At 41.4% G+C, this 21,045-nt stretch overlaps 1 protein-coding gene and 1 long non-coding RNA gene across 11 annotated transcripts in view; one reads left to right on the forward strand and one right to left on the reverse strand.

The window, feature by feature from the left end:
• Window positions 1-6,771: 6,771 nt before the first annotated feature.
• Window positions 6,772-11,335, reverse strand: LOC116233463 (uncharacterized). Its single transcript, XR_004167962.2, has 3 exons — window positions 11,149-11,335; window positions 9,980-10,036; window positions 6,772-7,203 (listed from the first exon to the last, which is right to left on the reverse strand). It is a non-coding gene; the product is annotated as an uncharacterized LOC116233463 (long non-coding RNA).
• Window positions 11,336-11,426: 91 nt separating this feature from the next.
• Window positions 11,427-21,045, forward strand: part of CNOT4 (CCR4-NOT transcription complex subunit 4) — a 68,265-nt gene continuing 58,646 nt past the window's right edge. For 6 of the 10 annotated variants that reach the window (XM_031600379.2, XM_090140427.1, XM_090140451.1 and 3 more), the window contains exon 1: window positions 11,576-11,866. The gene's annotated coding sequence lies outside the window, so the exon portion shown is untranslated. Of the gene's footprint in view, window positions 11,867-21,045 lie in introns of all 10 variants that reach the window. The other 4 variants (XM_090140421.1, XM_090140419.1, XM_090140448.1 and 1 more) reach the window with 4 other exon arrangements.

Here is a 21,045-nt window from a genome sequence, read left to right on the forward strand (position 1 = left end):
CATGAACTATTTTGGCAATTAACTTTTTGCTCTTCTCTCTTCCAGAATTAAAAATAGCTTTTGCCTTTTTTTTGTTGTTGCTAGTTTGTTTTTTATAATTCTTTCCCTTAGATTCTGAAGGGAATGAGCCAGTGACTAGCGTAGGAGATATGAAATAATCACTGTAGTGTTATAACAGCTAGTAATTGACAACAAGAGGTAAAGAAACATACAACAGGGAAAATGAGAGAAAAACGAAGTATAAGTAACGTGGAGATGTTTAGTACAGTAAGTAGAAATGTTGGCACATCAACTGCCTTATTGATATTCATTCTGTTCAGTGATTTCTATATCAGATTACAGATGGTTGATGTTTTTTGCTGGTTGCCAGTCTCACAATCACAGACTTTACTCTGAAATTCACGTCGAGCTATTTCCAAGGCACCTTGTACCCTGCAGGTTGACTTACACACTTAACTGTTGGATCTCATCAGAGAATGGCTGTACTGAAATAGATGTAAGGCACAGAAGTGTAATGAGGTCACTGGCAAGACTGAAGGTGTTAAAGGTTGCACAAAAATGTCTGTGCTAATAACATAAAGGACAGAAGTTTTTCAGTGGTAATGATAGAGGAGATGGGAGAGAAAGCATCTTGACAGTCATAACCTGACTTTATGCCTGCAAACTGAGTTAATTTGATATGGGAACCCGTGAGACTTGGGAAAAATGGCATCTCAAATGGCTTCCTCTACTGAAAAATAAATTTGCCTCATAAATTATACTACCATTCATTATTTTCCTAGAGCCATCTACTTCTTTGGAGTTCTCTGGGCACAAGATGATAAGCTCCTCCACACTAAAAATGTGTGTACAATTTGTCTTGCACACTTCAGGCAGTCAGTTACCAAAGTACTTTCCATGTTTTGATGCTCTGAGATGCCTGTTCATACAGGGGTCTCCTTCAAATAGACTATGTAAGAAAAGATTTGCTTTCAGCTCCAGTCCATTTTTGGTTTGTTGAAGTTTTCTGAGGATCAGGAAGAATTATCCTCAGCTGCAAGAATCTGAAGGACATGGACAGAACAAATTAAATTTCTGGAATGGGCAACTGTGTTAATTGTCTGTGTTGTCAAATTATTTCACTAAAAGTCACCAATCTGTTAAAGTCTCCTCCTATCTTATTTGGTTACGACTGTGCTGCAGAAGGATAATGAGAAGCAATGTTAGCTGTTCACATTTAATAGGGCAATTGTTGAGACCACATGTTCAATAACTCCTACCAAGGTGACACCTTAGACATTGAAGCACTAAACTATATTACATGCTTGAGTAATCAAGGCTGGAGTTTATGGCTTATGCTCATTCAGTTGCTTGAGTGCTTAATACTATAATAGTGGAAAACCTTTATCTTATGTGCAGGTTTTCCAAGCTTCTTGGCACATATAACTTTCAAACCTTTCTTCTAGATGGTGTCAGATAGTCAAAATGAATTTCCCTTATCATTCAAGAGCATTCCTGTTCTAAATCAGACAAAGCTAAGCTTCTGTCTTTGAAATGTAGTGCTAAAAACACCTTGTCAGCTAATCTGAACTCTTAAATAAAATGAGACCTAACCAATGGAGAAGACAAAATCCTTAGAGTTAATTTTGTGTCTGTAGGTGTCCAACATGATAGAATGGTAATCCTTTATGTCTTCCTGCAAGCCCACACTACTAATGTGGTAAATTAACTTTTGTAGAATTATAATGGATAACAAAGCATACGTAGGTGAATAGTTCACTCCAAAGCTAATAACCTATTGAAAACATACATTCAAGAAATACTGAGTTGAGGAACAGAAATCCAAAGGTCAAGAATGTGCAGAAAAAATATAGTGACCCATATTCATCATTATGGTTGGTATCTGCTTAAAGATACCATTTCTCATTCCATAGACAGCAGTAAATTGTGGTTATGATCTCAGGATACCTTTACATCTTGTGCTATATCTTTACAAATGGCAATCAATATTTGCTTGGAAATAACACTTCAAATGTGTCATTGGGCTACATTCCTAGGCATCTTGCTATTAACAACATCATTTGGGTTTTTTTTATGCATCACACTTTTTTATTTAATGCACATTCTGTCTGCAGAGACAAGAAGTTGCAGTGAAGTCCAGCCCAAGAGAAGCTTGAGGTACTGACTCATTCTAAGACACCAAGAAAAAGTTTGCTTGTAGGTGTATTTAGAATATAACTACACAAGGACACTAAGCTATGTAAAACACCTGAAAATGAGGTGGCCTTATTTTTAATGAAGAATTGATTGCGCATTTTGAGTGGCTTAGTTTGACATTGTTTTATCCTGGCAGATGGCAAATGTGTTTCAAAGTAACTTTCCAGAATTTCAGAGAAATTTGAGTATCAATATTGCACTAAGATCTAGCTAGTGTGAGAGAAAGGATTAATGTCTCCCTTTCACTGGAGGAGTTGAGATCATTTGTTCAGATTGTGAGAGGCTTACTGTGTCCTCCTCCTCAGTTTAACAAATGAATAATCTGACCACTAAGAATAAAGAATATTTCTCATGCAGTCTGCTTCAGTCTGTAATTCTTTGGGGAAAAAGCATCCACCTCAGCCAAAATAATCGAGAAAACCACAATCCAAAGCAACTCTTTTTACCTGACCAGGAGTTTTAGGCATGTGAAACTCAACTACTAATTCACTTTCTGCCTAAATCATGAAGAAATGTAACCTAAATTCCTACTACTTTGGAGAATTCTTGAAAGCCTGAGCCACATGTGGAAGGGGACACCACTTCCACCAGGTCTGTGAACCTGACCAGCTATAACCTTTTTTACCTTACAGGTCTTTAAACCAAGCTAATCTATATTCCCAACTTTTCTTTTTTTTTTTTTTTCTATTTTTCCCTAATCTCAGCAGGAACAAAATTGGGGTTTTATTTGTATTGATCTGAACTACTCTTTTAATACTTTGTTGGGTTTTTTTTTTTACCTACTCAGACAATTCAGTGAGTCATATAGCCCCAGCATGCTCAATAGACTGATCTCTTGTCTGAATGTTCTCTCTTTTTCTCTTTATCCATGGCTCAATAAAAAGGATTCAACTCCAGGTCTGGCTTTCATGCATAACCCCAGAAAAAAAGGATTTTTTGAGGAGTTAGTTTCCCTCAGGATATAACAGTTTTCTTTATTGCTAGGACTCCTTGTTCATAAAAAAAACTTACCTCCTTATCTCTTTAAATACAGTGCTAACATAGACTTGGAGAAAATTACGGAACAGTATTAAAAAATTAAGGGGAAAAGTAAAAAGAGAAAATTAAGTAGGTTCTGCCACCCCACACAGTAAGTGTCACTGAGTGTGATGTATGTTCTTGCATAATGCTTCTGCCAACATCTTTCTCAACCAGGTCATGGCTGGAGGAAGATTGCTTGCCAGAGCCGGCCAGCATGATCACTGCTCTGGTGGGACAGGAGGAATCACCTTTCTGGTTGCCTTTTGTTGCATGTGGTAACATGAACAAGCTAACTAAACTCAGACTTACACACCTTACAGGCAGTTGTGCTGTTGCTCTGCTCTTCTGCAGCCACAAGCTCTCTGCAGACTGTGCTGCCAGGGCTCACTTTTAGAGCTTTTATTTAAAACTTGCTTGAATTTCACAAGTATGAAAGCTTCAAAGAGGGCTTTAAGCAACCACCCTTTTGAACCTGTGCGTGCTGAATTTCCTGGAGACTTCTCTCACAAACAGTTTGCCTCATGACATACAGAGCTACTAAACTGTAAAGGCCTATAAAAGAGTCAGAGAAGTCATGAAAACCTAAGGCAGCTCTATTTATCCTCTTAATTCCTCAGTTATCTGAGATGAAAGGTACTATTTAAAGGTAGATGCTGTGTCATAACCAAGTTTTCATAAGGATTTACACTACTCAGAATATTAGCCAAGTGCCTTTTATAGTTTTGATTGTTCAGTCACATCAACAATTAAAAAGCAGTGCTTAGTGAAACTCAATTAGGCCATCAAGTTTGCTTTTTTATAGGAGTATAACAGAACCATTGTTAGTCTTTTAGCAGTTTCACTTCAGCAGATTTTGAGACCTGCATTCTCTGTTTCTACTCTTTGACTTTTCATGAAAATAATTTTACTTCAATAAATTGATACTATACCTATTCAACTGTTTTAAAATGAAATTCACGTTGGTGTTTTCTCTTACTAAATTGAGAAAAGAAGCTTGGAATTTAACTAGATCTTGAATACAAAACATTAACTCACTCATCTTTGTTAGGATCTCAGCTGAGACGACATACTGTTTACCCATCCCGAGGTGAGAAGGTACAACTTCATTCTAGTGAGGTGTGAGAGATCTCCCTCTGATTTCTGCTCCTTTGAAGTAGGACAGCAGTGAGTCAAGGTATAAACTGCTCAGAAGAATGAGGAAAGGTATATATTACTCAGAAGGAAGAAAGTCCAGTGTCTAGATTCCTATCTGCAAAGAGGACTAAAGAAGAAAGCAGCTAGCAGCTCACTTCCCTCATGTCCCTGATTTTGACAGTCTCATTACCAAAGTGGGAAGGAGCAAGCTGCCCTCCTGATGCTCTGATTCTGCTGGTTCTCTGCAGGAGGGTGAGAAAAGTGCCTGCCCACAGGTGAGCTGAATGGATACCTCCGAAGGGCAACAAAGCTGCCCTTTGGTAAAATCTGGTGGGTGCCTACTTCTCGTATTGCACATAATACTGTACCAATGCTTTCCACAGTGAAGGTCTGATACTAAGTGTGGAAACCCCGTGCAGGAAACTGTAGAATGGAAACTCATCTATCAGAGGGGCTGATTTTTCATTGTCCTCAATAAAAGTTGCCAGTGTTCAGCTGTTCTGAAAACAATACTTTCATGGGATCCTGCACAAATAGAAGCATCTGAAAGTTTTTGAAGTTGTGGCTTTTAGACACTACATTGTTTATTTCTTAGAAGAAATACTGCTAGGAATGGACTAAACCAAAAATATCAGCATATTCTTCCCTCTGCCCACATCAACCCAACGATTGTGCAGCATGTTCTAAGGCCCAGCAAAGAGTGAGATTGTATAAAACAAGTGCTTCAGTCAAGAGTAACACAAGACATTAGCAGTGGAAGTGCTGATGGCATTTATACAGAAGATAATCCACTCTCAGTGGCTCTCGGTCCAGCACTTTTGTGCCACCAGAAGAGAGATGCTCTAGGGGAGGTGGAGCTGAAGGAGATGAGCAGAGTAGCACCAGGCACACAGCACAGCCTTCACTCTGTCAGCACGACAAGTGCAGGGTGTTAAGAAGAGGAAATGTTCTCTATCAGAATATAAGGGCCCAATTTCTCTGTACAACAAGCACATCTATGTCACACAGTCTCAGTTGTGGCTCTGCCTATATGCAAGACTGATCTTATTATTCTGGGATCTCTCATTTGTCATCATTACAGTCAGGTTCCTGCAGCTTCTTAAGGAATATACTCATATTTCGGATAAACAAATGCTTCAACTTTCCTATTTAATGTATTATTTTGGCTATCTTTACCTACCTAATCTCAGGCTTATCTCTCTATCAGCATTATTTATATAGCATAAAATTAGCTGCAGTAGGTCACATTCCTTTGGCTAAAGGACGCAGAGCTGCCTGGAAAACTGCAAGGCTGCAGCTAGAGCTTGGCTGGTGCATATACTTACAAGCACGGACGTTCACCTCTGCCCCTTAGTGCAACATCACACTCCTTGACAGGAGAACTCCTGCCACTGCTGGCCTGTGCAAAATGTGGACTTGAATGCTGCAAGACTGTGGAAATTCTTTATACTAACACTTTGTGTTTATACCGTGACTATGGAATCAATGCAGTATAAAGTATTGCGTTTTCCCAAGTCATGCACTTTTTAATTTACTCTCAGCAAATCCCATATGGCTGAGGCATTTTTATAAGAATGCAAGCAATTCTGAGCTCTGTAGAAAATGCTGAGTGCTGCTGGATGCAGGCAGAGAAGGGCAGAAGAGAAAAAAATACATTCCTTTGAACACACTAATACAGAAGGCAATTAAGGAATACAACAATAATGAGCAATAATTTTCTCTCGTAATGTATGTTGAACTTTAAAGAGCAGGTGAGGACTCACTGAAAACAATAACAAGTAGCATAATGAAGTCCTGTCTACACAGGGATGTTACTTCAAATGCTTTAGATGAGCTGTCTTGCATGCATTCACAGGGATTGTTTTAAAGTGACTGGGCTTTCATTTTGCATGAATGAAACCCAGGCTTACCAGCTATATGCTGCACTGAGCTTAGACGAGGATTCTGTCCATTCTCTCAATGATTTCCCCTCATCGCATAACATGATATAGTTTATTTGCTGTCTGGCCCCTGAGTGCCCTCTTCTGTTACGAGATCATCTGGATTAAATCTAGCTGAATGCGGATGGGTTCCTTTGCAATTCCAGCCCTGACAGACAAATCTGTGCACTCCAGAGCACAGCCTCTTTTCTTCCCCTCATACTTTACCATAGGTTGTGTGTAGCAAATCCATACCCAATTTATTGACATGCCTTAAGTACCATGATTTGTCAAACTGAATGCAAGGGAGAGGCATTCTTGAGAGAGGGACCAGTGCCAGCAGAAAGCAAATACCAGTTGGACTACAAGAGCATGAAAGATTTGAGTGGGACCTCCAGGACTTTCCCTTCCCAATGTCTAGATCTGGGTGAGTTGGAAAAGAGTAATACAAATCACTGATGAACCCCAGTATTGTAATGTAGTCATAGGGTTTACAGTAGTTGTCAAATGATGTCACTTCATATGGGGATTGGTAGAGTTAACAATCTATTTTTCAAACCTCTATGCTGAAATGCAAAGACTGAGGTTACAAAAATGCTTTTTGAAATCCAGATAGATGGTGAGCTTGAAAACGCTGCAGAGGGAAATCCTGCTATCATGTCCTTTATTAAATTGCAGCCCTGCACCTCTAACCCAGGCAATATCTGAATGCCATCAGTGACAGTGGAATTGAGCTGCAGGATACATGAGTCTATCTCCACCAGCTTGGCACTGCCTTCCCCAAAATGGTCACTGTGGTCTTCCACAAATGAGAACTCAACCCATGTCCTCACCTCACGCTGCTTGGCTGCTGCTCTCCCTGTCATGCAAACAGTGTGGAGGCACTGCAGGAGTTAAAGGGAACACGGACTGCAGAGCAGGCTTGCTGTTAACACTGGAAGCAGAAAGAGAAAAAGCAGTAGCAGGTTTACTTTGGTTCATGCAATGTTCAGCATGCTGTGTTCTCAGCTCCTTTCACATTTTATGAGACAAATTACCAAAATTAAACATTTCAAAATGATTATGAGAGACTTAAAATCAAATCTTTAGCAATATAGAACTCTTGGATTTGGGCCAGTGGCTCTAAAGTCTGTTCCTTTCTAGTGCACATGGTGCTGACCTGCATGTGCTATCAAATATGTCAATGCAAAGACTGCATTCTATTTTAGTGTTTTACTATCTTACTATCACACAGAGCAGGGCAATGCTACCTTCTTGCTTGTCAGTATTATATCTCTCATTTACTTCTGCAGTTGAATACGTTTCTGTGCAGTGCTGAATTTCTTTCTGATCTATCCACCTCACTTTTTCAGTATGACTTTTTCCTCATCTCTTGGAAACACATTTCAAGGTAACATCCCTGCCAACATGCACATAGAACTGAAAGCTTGAATCCTGTTGCTGGTCAGCTCTCACCAATTCTGGATCTTCTTCCCTCCTTCCCATTCCAGCACCAGCACAGGCTTTCTATAGCAAGGACATGTAGAGTGGGAGGCATCCTACTTAGTTAAACACCACTGGCTTCCCTGGGAACATCAATTTCCTAGGGAAGCCCAGGCTGAAGAAACAGATGGTACTGACATCCCAAAATTGAGAGAAAAAAGAAACCTATTATCATTGGCACTGTGTTCTATGTAGAAATGACAAATATTTGCAATTTGTCTCTGGCAATCAGGGCACCATAATGATGACGAACATGAGCCCTGCAAGCTGCTTAAGGCATGAAAAAAATGGTTCAAAATAGAAAAAGAGAATAGGAAGGAGACGTCCATGGTTCTTGTGAATGGCTTTTAGCACAGGAACCAGAAGGCACTAAAAGAACTGGAAGGATGCTTGTGACAGTTTGTGTTAACTTGCATACAAGTATCTAGCTTCAGAGGAGGCTTGGACAAGGAAAGCAACGCACATGGAAATTTGCTGGAAATTATGCAGAAGGAAAAAAAAAACCTCTGAAGAATATTTAGATGTCATATTCATACCAGTACCTCAAGTGCATACCAAGGTTAATATGAGTAGCAGTGACTTCCTGTAGGTCCCCAAGGATATCTGTGTCCTTTCCAGAAAACAGGAGTGATTTCTGTTTTCCTTTCTAAAGATAAGTGTACTTAGCACTTAAGGTGTGTCATGCCAGAGTTAAGCCGAATTAGTAAAGGTCATCATGAAAAAATGGGCAGAGGCATCTCAAAGTTCTCTCCTTCCCCTAATAACAAAAGTTCTTAACAAAAAAGAGTAACAAATAAGCTTGTATTTTATATCTTTGTCTGCAACACAATCATTTTTCACCTCTCGCTTAAGAAGGAGCAGAACAAAATCCCTCATCCTGTTTTCCTGAGCAGTTTGGACACTTTCTCCTTCTCTCATAGATTTTGAGCAAGACATAGTGAACACCTGTCACTTGCAGCAAATATTGATCCGGGTCTGCATGGCTCCTCCACCTGACCTTCAATTTGCCTTTCATTATTATTCTGCAGTTACTTGGAACAGTCATACAGTTCCTTTCTCCAGCACATCTGCTCAGTAAAAGGCACCATTGGCCCAAGGAGCAGAAAGACACCTGGGTCTCCCAGAGTGACATGAGGAATGGCAACATTGTTAACATACGCAGCAGTCCAGAGAGCAATTCTCATTTTTGATGCAGTACATTCATATGAATTTCTAAAAATCCTGTCATCAACTATTGTATATCATTCTGTATTATTCATGAACTTCCAGTTGTAATCTATGAGACTGTAGACAAGCTTGAAAAACATCTTTTTTCTTTTTTTTTTCCTGTTTATGAAACTTGCAGCATTGGGTTCCCCCGCCCAATCACAGCTTCCATCACAACTCGGGAACATCAGCTTTCCAAACGTTGAAGGATTTTCTCAGTCCTAGCATGCTTGAAGGTCACACGTGGTCTGTATTTCCAGCACTCTGACAGACCAGGGCCATTCCAGCTAGCAGCACCTATCCAGTTGACTGTTCAGATGGCAGCTGGTGCAGATGCTTTGCAGCCCTCACCATCTTGAAGTCCTCACATAAGTACTCCTCATCCAAACCAGGCATGAGGAAGAATTATTCTGTTTTTACCTTTTTTTTTTTTTTTCTGCCAGGACTCTGAAGGGTACAACCACATCTCTTCCCAAGATGCTCTGCTGTATCACTGACCTGTTTGTATTAAGGGCAGGCGGAGCTCTGCCATGTTTCCTCCTGCTATTAGAAGTGGCATTGAGTAACAGAGGGATCATGAAAACAGCTTGGTTTCTTCCCAGGTTGCAGAACCTAATAGGGTCCTGTATGTCGTCGACACAGCGCTGACTGTGGAACATGGCAGTTCTGCTACATGGCGTGAATTTGTGGAGAGCAGGATGTGTGCATTGGGAAAGGGAGGGCAAAACAAACCAGTAGATCATGTGGATACACATCTTTACTCTAGATGATATGCATTTTCAAGAAAATGTCCTCTGAAGTTTTCCTTCTGGATATGGAAACAATTTCTTAGAGGTCTTCCCAGACCTATTCAAAATAAATGAAGAATAAACCTTTCCAAAGGCAACTAAGGTGTCAAAATGGGACCATGTAAGAAAAATCTATCAAAACAATGACAATTCCTTAAAATCAAGAAAATAATTAATGTAAGGACATCTTACATCTAACAGTGGCCATGAGATGGTCTACTGAATTATTCTTACCAAATTAAAGCAGGGCTATGGGTAACTTCCAGTAATGTCACTCAAAACAATCTTCACCTATGAAGGCAATTTTCAGATTATTATTGGATGGTGCTGAAATATGTGTTCATATGGGGCTCAAGCAAAGGAATATGAACAGCCCCTTAGGAAGGGAAAGTCCCCTCAGTAGTGGATTTAAAAAAAAACAGTCTTAAATCTGACCCCAAAATTGCAGCTTTTAGATATATTCTTTTAATTCATCTTTTAGATACATTTTGGACTTTCATTCCACAGAACACATTGCCAGGTATTAGGTGAGTCACCAATTACATTATTTATGTAAGCTACTTACATAATAGGCACTTCTGGAACCTAATGGTTTATAAAGAGCTTGACACGGAAACGTGCAAAATATACACTTTTTCATTTGTATATTGTTTTTATACATATGTGCTTGAATTTGATTACTATGTAGCTCTATACATGATGTATGTGTTCCAGTTGAATATATAAGCGAACAAGGGCTTTCTCACATAATATAGCTGTTTCAATTTCACCACGTGCTTTGATTCCAAAAGAGCACTACATTTCTGTTACCTATGTCAGGACTACTAATGAAAACTATTTATTTTTATGTGATCTGTAGCCAGAAGTAGTAAAGTTAATTCACTGAGCTTTTCTGGTGCAGATATACTTATATCGCTATAAAAAGTTATACACGTGTGGTAACATTAGCTTTTCTCAGGAAGAACAAGCTGTGTCAACATGAGGCACTTCACTGCTAGTGGAGCATATGGTTTGAAGCTGTTCAACACCTTGAGATTCAAAGGTGAATTGCAGAATATCCTAAATTGGAAGAGACATATGGATCCGGCCTTATGTCCGAGAGTGATGTCAAACGCTCCTTCAACTCTGGGCAGCTCTGGGCTGTGCCCACAGCCCTGGGCATTCATTCTGTTCCATGCCCACCGCCCTCTGGTGCAGACCCTGTCCTTAACCCCCTCCCCTGACGCAGCTCCATGCCGTTCCCTCGGGCCCTGTCGCTGTCACACAGAGCAGAGCTCAGCGCTGCCCCCGTCCCCTAGCAATGGTTGAAGCAGCCGAGTTTCCCTCAGCACGGAGACCAAAGGGAGAGATTCCTTCCTTCAGAAGCGGCAGGAAGGAAGGATGCTTCGGTCAGAGGTACTCACGGCCGCTAAACACGAAAGCACAATTTCCCTGCATTTTGCAACGGGAGAGGGGAAACCAAGCGCGCGCCAGTTCCCGCGTCGCTGCTTTCTGCTTCGAGCGGGCAACGCACCCGGCATATCCGGCAGCGGCACCCCGGCCCGCTGCCGACGTCCTCGCGGAGCCGTGAGGCGGTAACGGCCCGGGGGTGTCCGGCGCTCCCCGGCGGCGGCACCGAGCCGTCCGCGCGCGTCCCGGCCGAGCCGCCTACAACTCCCGTCGCTCCCCGCGCCGTCGCCGTCGCGCCTCGTCCCCGCGGCCGCCCCCCGCCGTTGCTCCCCTCCCACTGTCGGCGGCGCAAGCGCAGGAGAGGCGGCGTCCAGGGCAAGTCTCCCTAATGTAAGATGGTGGCCGGGCTGGCAGCGGAGCGCCCCGAGCTCGGAGATTCCCCGTCTCTCGCCTAAAGGTCGTCGGAGCAGCCGCCCGAGCGCCCGGCCGGCCCGCCGCTACAGGTCCCGCCCCGGGAGCGCCGCTGCGGTTTCCTCCCCGCGTTTCTCCTCGCCTCCTCTCGCCTTCCCTCCCCACCCTTCTCCTCCTCCTCCTTCTCCCTTCTCCTCCTTCCCCGCACGCTCACCCACCGCCCGCCCCCGCCGGCCCGGCAGCCGCCGCCGCCGCCGGGCAGCGCCGCGCAGGGAGAGCCGCGCACACGCTCCGCGGGCCGGGCAGGGACGAGGAAGGCGGGTGAGTGCGAGCCGAAGGCCGGGCCGGGGAAGGAAGGAGGGAGAGGCGAGGAGGAGAAGAAGGAGGAGGAGGAGGGGGGGGAGCCGGGCCGCTCTGCCTACCAGAGCGCCCAGGCTTCGCCGGGACGGCGCAGGCCTCAGCCCACCCCCCCGGGCCGGCCCTGGCGGCGGGTGGACGCGCCGGGCCGGTGCGGCGCGCGGAAGGGCCCGGGCGGGCAGGGCGCGGGGTGGCGCCTCCCGGGCCGGGGGCGCGGGGCAGGGGCCGGGTCGGGTGCTGCGCCCGGAGCCGCCGGGCCTCCCTCGCCGGGGCGCCCGCCGCCTCCCGCCCCGCTGCCACCGGCCGTGCGGGGAGGCCGGGCGCGGGGATCGCGGCGTGATTCGCTTCGAGGCTGCGTGGAAATTTCCTCTCTCCTCTCCTTCCTCCTCCCCGGAGCTGCGGGCTCCATTTGTTCTTACGATTTGCACTTTTTTTCTTTTCCTTGAAAGGGAGGCAAACAGATGGTAAATGGCAGCGTCTTGTTGGGTTGTTTTTTGTTTTTTTTTTGCGTTATTTTGGACCGTCCGTGTAACTTCCCGGGATCTGTCTGTTAGTAGAATTATCGGTATGTAACTTTCCGTCTCCGACTTGCAAAACACTGCGAACTCTTTCCATTTTGTGCCTCGGCAGAGGCAAATGACAGGGCTGCGTGCGGACTCTGCGCCGACTACCAGTGTCTGTCAGAGCTCTGCCTGCCAGTCTGTGCGAGCTGCTGCCGGCTGTGTGTGTGCAGGAGCAGGGAGGGAGAATATGCTGGGTAATTATCTCAAAACACTTCTTTACCGTACCTGAAAGGATGTAATTGGCTTTGGCTTAGATATGTGTGTCAGCACGGTAATACCAAGCGTGTAGTTTGCAGCAGAAAGTTCTCTTTGGACCGTATGTTAATGTAAGTGAAGTCCTCAGCAGGTTAAAGCTGTGAATGCTCTCTGCCTGCAGATGTTAGCTCATTCCTGCCCGTAAGTTTCAGAAGTTACTGTTGGCCAAGTGTATGTTTACTGAGCCTGTACCAATTTCTGACTTGCTGGGTTTTAACTCTCCACCTTTCACTTCAGTTTTAAGATGTCTCCACTTGAGCATCCCTGTACTTTGTCTTCGTATTCACATGAGGATTGACATGAGCAGAAGACAAACTCGTACAGACAGATGAATACACAGAGGAGTGGTAATGCTGCTGTCCTCCCTGTATTCCTGTTTGTTTCTTAGTAGCTTTTTTTTTTTTTTTTTTTTTGTTAAATACAGTTTTACAAAGAGCTGAGAACAAAATAGCTGTTTGGTTTGAGTAAAGGAGTTGTTTTCGGATGGTCTTCAAATACTCTCATGTGTGTCTGACTTAGCATCCCTCTAACATATCTGAACCCTAGGCTATGCTCTGGTTCACTGAGTTGCACCTTAAGCCTCTGGGACTCTGTGATAGTTCCTAGCTCATGAGCAAGATGAACACATGTAAGTGTTTAGAAATGCTTGGCAGTTGAACTTGGCTGAATTGCAACCAAAGTTCATTCTAGGGGAAAGGATTGTTTTGGAAAGGGGGGATGCAATGATAAAATGATCTGTGCTGTGAACTTGCTGTTTCTTCAGGTGCCTCTTTTTACTTTTTTTTATGATGATTCTTGGATGATCCTAACAGCTGCTCTCTTTCCAGAGGAAAGGTGGTGAGTGCCTTTCAAGAATAACACTCAGTTAACGCATTGGTACCTCTTCTTCAGAAAGTTTAGGAACTACTAGAGAGTGCCCTCTGAATGAAGGACTCGGGGAGAGAATATGCACAAGTATGTGGCTTTTCTCTGTTCTTTTTTTTCCTTCATGACTGCTGTTCAGGAAAGTTAAGGTAGTCCATATGTAAGTGAGACATTTTGAGATTACTCTGACCAAGATCATAAGTACGGGCCTTGAAGGCTTAGCTTTAGCAGCTCTCTCTAAATTTTGCCTACCTACTTGAAATAAATGAGATTATTTCAGATAACAGTTACCTGTGCTTACGAAACATCTTTGTGGTGGCTGGTTTAGGCCCAAGCATTTCAAGGCCTCTTAGGCCTTGTATGACTACTTTTATTGCCCAGGTAAGGTGAGGCTGAACGCTAGTCCTTACCACGCTGAAAGGAAATCAGTTGCTCAGCAAGACCACTAGCATTAAGGGTTGCTGCACCTTCACATGGAGAATGGTGTCTCAGGTTGCACAGACCACTGTTTGTCCCACTTGCATTTGTGAATTAGTCTTCCTGTGATGACTCTGTACAAAGATTTCCTAGCTTACATTTCTTTCTGATCTTTCTACTGAGTGTTTCAGTCCTTTAGGATTTTGGTGCTTTCTTTGCTTTTTGGCATGTATCTCTGGCCTGTTTCACCATATAGGAACAGTGTGAGGAATCAAGACTTGGTGAATAACTAGACATCTCTTTGGGCCTCTTTGTTCTTGGAGAATAGTCCAGGAATTGGTACCTTTCAAGGCATGGTTTAACATTTGTTAACATGTTAATGGTTGTAAGCACTTAGCAGCTTTGGAGGCTGAAGCTGGGCAGGTATTGGGGTGCTGCTCAGGTCTTCTGGTGCTGCCTATAAGCAAATTGGGAGGGCAGTGTAAGTATCTAGCAGGCAATATTGAGTATAAGCTCTGTGAGTGAAAGCGTGTATATGTTCTTGTGTTAAACTGTTTGGATCTGTTAGGTGCATATTTTCATCAAACTGGGTTTTATTTCATATTAGAAACTTTGATTGTATGTTTGGTTTTGTCAGGCAACATTTTTCTTGACGAAGATTCCCTTTAAACTCACACTTCTTGTTGCAGTATCGTATTAAGCAGTCTCACTAATTTAGCATATGTTCAGATTTCTGATTCTGGCTAGCTTTTATTAGACTGTTTACTTCAGCTTAAAGAAAGGAATCAGTGTTTTAAATAGTGATTTCTCCATAGCACTTAGATCAAGTAATTACGCTTGGTGTCCTTTTTTTGTGCTGGTAGGATACTGTTTCTTTTCCTTCCCCCCTGGCTGTTCTGGGGTCATGGCAAGTCTATAGTATTTTTTGTAGGTGGTCTTTCATTTCAGTGGGACTTCAGAAAGTGTTTTCCTGAACACATACATATAAAGTAGTTTATGTACATGTTATCTTATGGTGTTATAGCATGTGCTTGCATCCAGAAACACTCCAAAAGTACAGGCTAGAGAATGATACTCCTCTTCCCTTTTCTGTGAATCTTGATAGCTCTCTCTTTTATTCTGGAGCAGGTATGATAGAATTAATTTCATAAGAATGAATTGATCATTTGAGTGTTTTTACTTGCTCTTTTGCTCATTTTCAAACTGGGGGAAGGGGTTGAGGTCAATATAATGGGTTCTGTGTGTCTCTTGTCAGTGAGTTTAAAGATAGATACAAAGGCCAAGCAGGCAAATTACTGAATTTGGTGGAAGCAGAGTTTAGCTCTGGGCTGAGGCTTGTTTCTAGAGCAGTACTGTGTGCTTCTACCAACATCCCTTTTCTTATAAGGGAAGATGGCAAAACTTCAGTTGTCTGTGAGAGATGTTCTCCTGTAATCTCAGCATCATTTCTTCAATTTTGCTGCTCTCAAGAATACAAGACAGCTAACGTTAAGTGAAATTCCAATTGAATGCAATATCTAATGTAAAATAACAACAACATTGAAGTTTTGGTTGTGAGGAGTTCCCTGGCATAGCACAGATCACTGGACTGTGTCCTTTAGGTTTGTTACTTGTCGCAGCAGTCCTTTATTGTAGGAGGGTAATGTTGCTATATCTTGTATCTGAGGGCAAGTACTGGTTAACAGCACTAGGAATTTAATTTCTTACAATTCTCAACAATGGATTTCTGCTAATGAATTCTGAACAGAATCACAGGAACTTTTGTAGGAGTGACAGGAGTAAGTGAGAAAGTACTATGGCTTTCAAGCAGTGCTTCATTCCTGCTACTACTTCAGCCCACTTACTAAGGCCTCTGTGGTGAACTGCAACCTAATTTTCTGGTTCTGGCAACTGAATTTTAATCTCTTCCTCACTGAACAGAAGGGCTTTCCCAATTTCCCAATGTGGATGTTCTTTAACAGTTTCTATCATGTGAAATTTGTTACAGAAAAGTGGCAACTAGAAGGGCAGGTATTTTGTAGTAGGGCAGAAAACAAGACATACCTAGACTTCCCTAACTTCTCACCTTTCCACTGCACTAAGCTGGCAGTAATTTGTTTTAAGAATAGTGAATTCAACAGGTGAAACTTATAAGCACAACATGTGTTTCTTACGTTAAGCTTTCTGTCGTGACTGTAAACTTAATGTGAAACTTGTTTGAATGATATGTATTAGTTTTTAATGTACAGAGGCTAAGATTGGTAAGACTGTGAAGTGCTGTATCTGCCACTGAAGTAATTTTATTACTTCAAATCATGTTACAGTAATTTACCCTTTTAAAATACATATGTTTAACAGTTTCATGCAGGAATGGAAGGAAATAATTCAATGATATAAATACCTGCTTTGGCATTGCTGATCTGGGGGAGTTTCAGTGATAAAAGTTTTGATGCAAGTAATGTGCCAGATAGGTAAGCATGGTGACTCATTCAGAGTTCCTAGTTTGTGATCCATCTTAGAAATTAACAAAAAAAAAAAAAGGAGGAGGTGGGAGTGAAGTACATGCTGATAGTCACTAGATGTGTGGAGAAAGTGTTCAACTGTTTTTCTTCCATCTACGTTCTCTACAAATGTAATGAATGAAGACAGTTATAAGTGGCTACAGAAATACCTATCTGTTCAAGATCTAAAGCTCCACAATGGTCTGTAGAAGTTTGGGCTGTTGGATGATTCAAAAATAGAAATTACCTTCTCTGTGGAACAGCTACTGCTTTGTTACATGTGACTTTATACTCTTATTTTCTTTTAATGAAATCTAGAATTTGTCTTCAGTATCTTATTCATTTAAAAAAAAATGTAGTCCTTTGAGAGCTCCTAAACTAGCATCAAAATAAAGGCTAAAACTTGCTAGGTCAAAATCAGTTTTTATAGGTCATCTCGCCTTATAGTTAATGAGTGCATTTCCCCCATCATATGAAATGTAGGGGCCCCTAAACTGCTGGAATTAGTTAAAAGCACTAGTCCAAATGAAAGAGGGACCCAGGAACATTAATCCAATTTGTTTTATGACTTAATCTTGCTGCCATCTATCGTACAACTGCTGCTCCTCTGAAGCAGCCCACTGTGCATATGCTTCTGCTGTTTGTATAGCAAGTTCAGTCCTTCTTAAGACAGTAGGTTTTCCTTCTACATAACTTCATCTTTAGTTAAGGGTCAAGGAAATTGTAACTGAGGAGTCGTGTTTGAAAAGTTGTATCTGCTTCTTGTCTCTTAAAGCTTCTTTGCTAATACTTTCATTTAGTGAAGTGTATACTTAACATATTAATGTTGTGGTTTCAGTTATTGGTGAACTGGTTCTAGAGTGCTAGGTGGTGAGCCTGAAAATAGAGGATGATAATCACTGGTGGCTCTCTTTAACATAACTGTTAGTGTATGTTGAAAATAAGAAAGAACAACTGGAAAATTTAAGGGAATGCCAGCAAAAAAATCATCAAGGCTGTCTTCTGCACATGGGTAGTCATCTTCTGGCTCATTTACAGTTTTTTTTGTCTCAAATAGTAGTTACAGCTGTGAGCATGCTTTGAGGTAGGTCCATTCTCTTGTTCACACGAGTCTAGTGGCTTCCTGCTCTAATTGAGCCCTCTTGAAGCCATTAATTTCTTTTTGCTTATAGTCTCATTTTGATTTAACCTTCCAGGCTTGTGATTCCCTGGGGGTGGGGCAGTGGCATACCTTGTACAAGAACCATTGCTCTGGTTACTACTATATAAATACATAGCACAGTGAAACTTGGTAAGAACCAGCTGCGTTGTGTGACCATTTGACTCCTTGACAGTGTTAAGAAAACACCTTACCCCAGTTGGGAACTGCTTTGAAATGACTCTGCAGACAGCAGTGTCTTTTTCTGGGTGACCAGCTAACTGCTCTCAAGTTCACTGGCCAAAAAGGAAGCAGCCATCTTCATAAGGAGGCCCTCAGTGGCACTGCTTTTATTTCTTTGGCTTAGTTATACAGAATATAATCAAAATGAAGAACAAGAAAACAGGCATTTGGAATCCTTATTCTGTCCCTACTGATTATCTATTTAGATTTTGTGCACACATGCTCACACATCTCATCCTAGAGTGTAGAGGTGAGCCAGAATTTTTCACATAAATGTAATTTGGTAGGAATAGGAGTGAGGCAGGTTCCCTTTGGTGTTTACAGTACTGTCATCAGTCATGCTTAAAAAATGAGATGCTTGTTATTGCTTGAGAGGAACGACCAGCTGCTTTTTCTGTTGTAGTGTGAATATGCTTCTGCAAGCTTGAAGACTACTTCCATAGAGGTGCAGTGCAGCATCTTCTGTTAGTACTGTGTTATCCTGTGATTGATGATGGACTCAGGAACTGCAATATTAGATGGCAATACAAGAAAGGAGAAGAACTCTGTGCTGATGTATGTTTTACTAAATAGAAAGCCAGATATTAGAGAGCATCCTCTAAGTCAGAGCTGACAACAGTGTAAATGTTGGTGAGGCCTCCTTAATGCTGTATTCCTCTTGTATATTTTTTCCTTTTATTAAAAATAAAAAAATAAAAGCATGGCTATAGACTTAAGGCAGTTCTCTGAATCTTATGTGTATTCTGGTTAGTTTATGTCTCACATGGGCTTAGGCTTCTGAAGATACTTGCATTCAGCTGCTTTTGCTCAGTAAGAATTCAGAGCTGTCTGATAGCCTTGGAAGAAGCAAATAAAACCTGTGAAGTAAAGCCACAGCACTTAAAGAATATGCTGGGCAAGTGCATTTGCAGTGTGCTTGAGCTTCTATGCTTTTTATAGCGTAGTTATCATAGTCTGGCAGATCTTTTTTTTTTTTTTTGGAGATTGAGTTCAGGAGTTCAGTGTTTTGTACATATCTAATGACTTCTTAAATTCACCTATCTGAATGAAAGCAGTTCCACATCAATTTAGAAGGATTTCTTTCTAAAAAACAGTAGTTTGCACCTCACTAAAGTTTGTGGAAGTTGGTTCTCTGCTTTTGAGTGTTTCTGTTTTAGAAATATATATATTTCACTCTGCCCAGCCTTTCCAGAAAACAATCTGGAGAATGATATCCCTAGGATACTTCTTAATGTTCTCCCTTTCTTTTTTTTAAGACAATTGTTTTGTAGGTGACTGTCTCTAGAATTTGTTTACTACAGCATAAAGGCTATCTTCAAGCAATTATGTACTCTCCCCCATTGAGTTAAAGATGCTTCTCTGAATGCAGATCCTGTTATTCCTTAACATTGTTGTTTAGTAACAGATATGTATTTCTCTGAACAGCAGAAGATTGTAGCTCGTGTACCAGACATGTGGGAGGCAGGATTTATGATCTTGAGTGTACTACACAAAGCTATCATCTCTGTGGATTTATAGTATTTGTGTGGAGTGAGAGTGATAGGAATACTCTTCCATCCTCTAAAATTTACCCTGCCTCTATGTTGAATGTGTGTAGTTTGGTTTGCTTTCTGAAATAATTCTTAAATTTAAAAAAAATATATAGTAAAGCTGCAACTTTAATCAGTTTTAGACTTGACTACCTGCAAGTGTGTATGCCTTCTAATTGTTAACTTGTGAATTCTTGAAGCTTGCTAGTGTTTATCATATTGGAGATGCAGCCTTCTCTTGGAGACATTGATGTAATGTTCTTATCTGGAGTCTTTAAGCTGCTATCTCTAGTTTGAATTAAAAATTCAAATTATTCCAAGTCATACCAAATTTCTGCTCAAAGGAATTGAGCTTAGTTCCTTGTAGTGTAACTTACCCAGATTGTCTTCTGATTGTAGTTACAGCCTTTATCTTCATTTGTATACTGTCCTAGAATTTCTTATCATTAATTCTCTCTGGTAAAAGTGAATGATAATTGATAATTTCTGAGACTTGTCTCAAATGCTGAGGCATGTAGATCTCAGCTGTGCTCTGCATTGTTTTTGTTGCAGTGATAATCTTGTTAGGCAAAGAAATGCTGAATTAAGTGTAGTATTTCACTTTCTAAAAGGTATATTTTATAGAAAACTACAACATATGCTAAATTAGTAGAAGAGCTAGGAACTGAGTGGCTACTTCTAAAGTAGATTTTATTCTGGAATTATTAGTTATTCTCCTTTTTGCCTCAGCAGTGTCTTCAGGAGATGTGAGGGTCTGAACTACAACCTGGTCGAAAGTGAACAGGGAGGATAAACTTCTTAGGGGGCAGTTGGTATGTTTAAGCTCCTGATATGCTTCCAGTTTTATATGATGTGTTCTTTATTCTTCTCCCTGCAAAGTAAAACTTAAAACATTCTCTTAAAAAAAGATAGTTCCAAATGTGCTTGAGTGTGGCTATGACATAGGAGACATTTATGCTCTTCACTGTTGCGTGAGCTGTGACAGTGAATCTTTTGAAGCAGCATCCTACTGTTGTCTGTCCCAAAAATGACCTAAGCAACTATTCTTATTTTCCATGGTTAAACTGAACTGAGTCAATGTTTTTCTTCAGCCAGTAGAACAAATGTGTCACTGGTTTTATTTGATACTGCATTTTTGCTAGTTGTGCCTGTGTTCTACCCAACTAATTCCTCTAAGTTGCTAAGAGGTAGTTTAGTGTATGGAATTGTATCTATTGAAGAATTGCAGGTTTTGGAGAAGACCTGTCCTTTGACGCTTTCATCATAAGAGAAGAAATAGGTGGAAGTTAGACCTTTGGTTTATTTCAGTAGTATCACAAATCTGGACACAGTGCTGTATTTGGAATCAACTTTACCTTCCAGATGTACTGAAACAACAAAAAAAGTTGAATTGCTTCAATTGTGCATTTTATTGTTACTTTGCTGTTCCTAGCCAAAGGGGCTGATGCTTCAGTTACTTGTGCACTCTTGAAGTTCTACATGCAGGTGCTTAAGTGTAGATATTGTGTCCTTTTAAAGTAAAAATGGACTTGTGAATGTTAAACTTCTTCTGTAACTTAATAGTTCCACTGTAACATACGGATTTACACACTGAGACAGTTTGTGTGACAACAATCTTCATACTTTATTAGAAGATTCTCTAGTATAACTTTTT

The sequence above is a fragment of the Phasianus colchicus genome, chromosome 1 (assembly GCF_987193195.1).
Source record: "Phasianus colchicus chromosome 1, bPhaCol1.hap1.1, whole genome shotgun sequence".
In the NCBI taxonomy this organism is placed as follows: Eukaryota; Metazoa; Chordata; class Aves; order Galliformes; family Phasianidae; genus Phasianus; species Phasianus colchicus.